This window comes from Dreissena polymorpha, chromosome 2 (assembly GCF_020536995.1).
Source record: "Dreissena polymorpha isolate Duluth1 chromosome 2, UMN_Dpol_1.0, whole genome shotgun sequence".
In the NCBI taxonomy this organism is placed as follows: domain Eukaryota; kingdom Metazoa; phylum Mollusca; class Bivalvia; order Myida; family Dreissenidae; genus Dreissena; species Dreissena polymorpha.
In genome coordinates, this window is record NC_068356.1 from 52109130 (window position 1) to 52114910 (window position 5781).

Consider the following 5781-nt stretch of genomic DNA (forward strand, 5'->3'; position numbering starts at 1 on the left):
TAATAATAGCATCTTATTAGATCAACAATACCAAACGCAAATAAAACAGGAAATAACCAATACAGTTCAAGATAAAAAAGATGCAAACCTTAACACATTATGGGAAATAATTAAAGGTAATATACATAACAAAACAATAAGACACACGTTATTTAAACAAAAAAAAACACAAACTTGAAACTGAAACCATAAAAATCATTGAAAAACTTAAAAAACAATTGCATGAAACAAACATAAAAGATACCACCGCAATTGAAGATGAAATTGCTGCAAAAGGACAAATATAAGAAGGAATCTATCATACACACTTCAATGGCATAATTTTTCAAGCGCGGACACAGCATTTTGAACACAATGAAAAAAATACAAAATACTTTGCAAATATTGAACAACGTAGAAGCGAACTAAAAACGGTACACAAACTGGTAGTGGACGGCAAAGACATAACAAACAGAAATCAAATACTAGAAGAACTACGTTTTTTTTTAAAAACCCTACAAACGAAAGAATGTCAAAAATATCACCTTCTTTTAAAATACACATCATGCTTTAAATGAAGAGGAAAAACAATTATGTAACGGATTACTGACTGAATATGAGTGTGGATTAGCTCTTAAAGAAATGAAAATAATAAAAACCCGGGATCTGATGGCATCACTATCGAGTTTTATAAAATATTCTGGAACGATATTAAAACACATTTAAGTACTTCACTAAATTATTCATTTAACAACGGAAGTTTAACCGCGCTTCAAAAACAAAGTATAATATCAATCATTCCCAAACCCAGAAAAACTTAGAATCCTTGTCAAACTGGCGCCCAATTAGCTTATTGAACAACGATTATAAAACAGCAACTAAAAGTACAGCAAACATAATTTGAAAAATATTACCATCAATCATTTCAAGATCTCAATCTGGTTTCATAAAAGGACGTTACATCGGTGAAAACGTTCGTCTTATACAAGAATGCATAAACTATTTTAACAATTCAAATAATTCTTGTCTAATATTCTTTGCAGACTTTGAAAAGGCATTCGATTCACTTGATCATTAATTTATGTTCTCTGGCCTAGAAAATATTAACTTTGGTGACATTTTAATTCAATAGGTCAAACTGTTCAACACCGATATTAACAGTATAAACATTAACAATGGCTTCTTCTCAAACAGTTTTAACATCGAACGAGGGGTAAGACACGGATGTCCACTCTCATCATCGCTATTTATTATATGCATCTAGTATCTATCACATCACATCCAATCAAATAAACATATAAAAGGCATATCATTAGAACATGACGACGAAATTAAACAGTCCCTATTTGCTGATGATGCAACTTATATCTTAAATGACAATAGTGACTCATTCCATAACCTAATAGAGTCGCTAACCCTTTTCGGAACGACATCGGGTCTTAAACTAAACAAAAGTAAATGCACTGTGCTACGAGTAGGTAAAATTAAACAAAGTAATATTTATCTTAAAAAAGAAATAAAATTTAATTGGACACCAGATGAAGTAACAACCTTAGGAATAACCTTTACAAACAATGAAAATGAAACAATTCTAAAAAACATCATGCCTTAATTACAAAAATTAAAAAATTGTTTAGAATCATGGCAGCATCGTAAATTAACACTAATTGGAAAAATCACCGTATTGAAAACGTTTGCGCTCCTAAATTTAATGTGCACACTAACAGTTCTCCCAAACCCACCAAATTATATTATTGAAGATATAAAATCAGAAATATTTAATTTTATATGGGACGGTAAACCTGAATAAATTAAACGAACTCAGTTTATTCAATCTGTTGAAAATGGAGGTATCAAATTAACGGACATTGACTCATTCTTGAATGCAATCAAATGCGGCTGGGTTAAAATATACCTTGATAATACTAATACGAGTAAATGAAATTATTATACCAGAAAAAAATATGGTGACTCCTTACTTTTTGAATGTAATATTAACAATTATGTTCTAGATGAAATCTTAAACCAAAAACATATTTCTATCGAATGTTCTATCGGCTTGGTGTAAAGTTACTCATAATTTAGAAACCAAAATAAACAGTAACATTATTTTATGGAACAATAAAGATATAACTACAAACAGTAAAACGTTTTTCTATAAACATTGGTTTGAACAAAACATAAAATATGTAGATCAATTGTACGACTACAGAATAAACGACTTCTATTCTTTTGAAAATGTATGCTACATTTACGGAATATATACAAGTAATTTCCTGATGAACTACACATTGATGAAAAGTATACCCATACATATTAAAGCTGCTACCAATACAAATAACACACCATGTACTCAAAAAACATTCGTAGAAAACATATTTGCAAAACAAAACAAAACGAACAAAATATTTTACACACTTCAAATTAAAAACCCTGCCGAAATCTCCAAAGCTCAAACTAAATGGCAAAACCTTTTTGGAGAAAAAGAATTTATTTGGAAACAAATATTTATCATGCCGTATAAAACAACTATAGATAGCACACTGAGAAATTGTCAATACAAATATGTCCATAGAATCAAAGCTACAAATAAATATGTTTTTTCAGTGCAACCTATCAAACACTAATCTATGTGATATGTGTAGTGAACATATTGAAACATTATAACATCTTTTCTGGGAGTGTAAACATATTCAATCTCTATGGAATCAATTGACATTTTTTCTAGAGAAACAACAATTAAGAATAAAACTGTCTCTCTTAAATAACACTTTCGGTGTAAATACTTTTAAAATACCAGAAATAAATAACACCGTTAACCACATTATTATATTAATGAATTTTTCATATTCATCATGAAATATATAAAACAAAAATCTACTTTGAACTGTTTTATAAATTATTTAAAATTAAAGATCCAAATTGAAAAAGAAATAGCCATCAACAACGATACACTTAACATTTTTTAACAAAAATGGAAACATTAAATTTTCATTATCTAGTCCAGTTGTTTATCTGCCCCACTTAATGCAACTCATATATTATTATATATTAAAAAAAACATTTATCACAAACATACAAAGCAAAAATATGTTAAACCTTATCATTGCTGCATGTTATAACTTTGTTCTTGCTTTTGCACATGTTTACATTATATGTTATATATTGAATGAAAAAAGAAATGTAAAATGTGTACGATATAGTTAAACGAACTTATGTACAAAATAAAAGACGGATTTAATTAATGCTAATTAGACATAAAACAAGGTATATGGGCTAACATTTCGTGTATGTATGACTCATATTGTGGAGAGGGATTATTATAAAGTAAAACCATTCATCAACGTAAATTTTCATTTAGCTTACCTCACCCCAAAACAGGACGAGACATACAACACAATATTAAAAAATAAATGATCAGAGGTCACCCTTATGGAAAGGTTTGTCTAATCGTACATAACGCCAAAAAAAGCACACAAACCCTGTTGTCAAAGAGCCAACAATATAACATAATATACACACAAAAAAAAACAACATAATATTAACACACAAATAACACATCGAATTTCTAAAAAAAAGAAATACACGTGTTAAACATCGACTTTATATCATGTGAATTACTCGCTCATTTAATATTTAACCCATTAAAATACTTATGGAGAATATATATAGAATATACCACCAGCAGGACTCGAACCAATTACCCCTGGAGTCCTGGAGTAAAAAGTCTACCACTTAGACCACTCGACCATCCTTCCGGATACAATATCAGATGTATTTTATACTTAATTTAAGCAATCCTCTTAGTTTCCCAAAATATAACGACAACAACAGAACTCACCAAATTATTACTTTGTTTCGCGTTGCAACGCTTTTTATTTTTCGGGTTTTTAAATCGTCAAAAGATACATTTAAGGGCAATTTTAGAGCATGGTAAAGGTTCAGTATTACTGTTTCTTCATAAATATCATAGCTAAAACGAATATTTGCGAATCTGAAACAACTTTTTTCAATTGTGTCAATTTACCCAAACGTGAAAAGGCCCCTTTAAAGCAAATAAGACAATAATAAAACAACAACAACAAACAACCGCTAAATTTAATTGATGTAAAATATGCAAATGAATTGCAGTCTGATTACCTCCGCTAGCGTCAATGCATATTTACGCATACAAATAGTTCGCAAGTAAGCAACAAACAATAAAATTTAAACGCACATAATTTAACATAATATAAAAATTGAAGCGAGAAATCGATGCTTAAAATTACAATTTCTGAACTTAAAACACATTACCAATATTTTTTTTATAATAACACATTCAACATGTACATGTACTTCCGAGTACACACAAACCGCTTGATATATTTTCAAATCGAATGTGTACTGTGAACATTTGAAACAATTAAGACAACAACCGAAGGGAACGGGATTTTAACGTAGTGCGCCAATTGGAAGTGATAAGAGTGATTTATTGTTCAATTTTTCCATCTCCGTTTTATACGTTTAGCTTTGAGATGTTAACGGTTTCCCCTAAAAACAGGCCTTCGCGTGCGAAGTCAAAGTGGGTAGGGAACGCGACTGCTTGTAAATTTCGAGTTGCTGGAATTTTCTAAGGATTTTGCAAGCTGTGTTTTGTGCGTTCTTGAGACCAATGATCTGCGTGATATCAGTGGGAGAGCATCCTGAATCCCACATCGTCTGCACACTATGTTTCCTGGTCGAGTGGTTGGTAAGTTTCATCGTTATACACTACACATGTTTCATTATTTGTGATATTTTTGACACCCATTTACATGCTGATGAACCAACGGTCAGTGCCAGTAGTCCTACTGTAATTGGTCTGTGTGCTTATTGAAATAAGAATGGGTTGGTTAGCTCCGATAAGCTATGGGGCTGTATGTTTATAAAGTTTCTGGCAAAGAGCTTTTTTCATCTTTGTGCAGCAATCTTGGCCCCTCATTTTGTGAAAAAAATGAGTCGCACACTGTTCACATTGTGAACAAAAGATATAACTACAAACAATAAAGCCGACCAGCTGATAAACCTCCACGTGATATGACTTTACGAAAATTTCCGATAATTTCCGAAGCTCCTGTGAAATGGGCTATAGTGTTATAAACGGTACATATATAAATATTTCACCATTTAATCAGAGGCGATAGCAACAAAAAAGTTGTTTATATCTGCAAAATTGTATATACATGTAATTGTGACATAAACAATTGAGGAGGCAGCATACTACAAAAATGCAAATATTTGTATTCATAACTGCAACACTAATGTGTTCAATACGCTTCCGACAATAATGCCGAATACAATATCAGTTTTATTCAAAGGCAGAAAACAAGAATGTTATTGGCAAATTTGCTGCGATCATAATAATAAAATATTATCACTTGACTGATGTTCAATTTATACATATACATGTACAATACCAATGATAAATTTATTGAAATTATAGATGCTTCATATTACAGAATCAAATCAAATAACAAGGTATAAACACAACTCACACGATAAGTCGATAACATATGTAGACACAAAGCCAGTAATTACTTTTATTTTGAAAAAAATGCATACCGCGACATGGTTTCCCACACACACAGAAATATATCAATTTTTTCTACGATTTAAACAAAAAGGAATACTACAAAATCATTCAGGCTGTCAACTCATCACCCTTCCATAATAATCATCAGGCGAACCCGCCTCAATATCTCATTTACGCGTCCCTGTATTGCCTGAAGAGTATTTTAAAGCATCACAATCATCTCCACAACTCTCTTTTACAATTTGAACGAT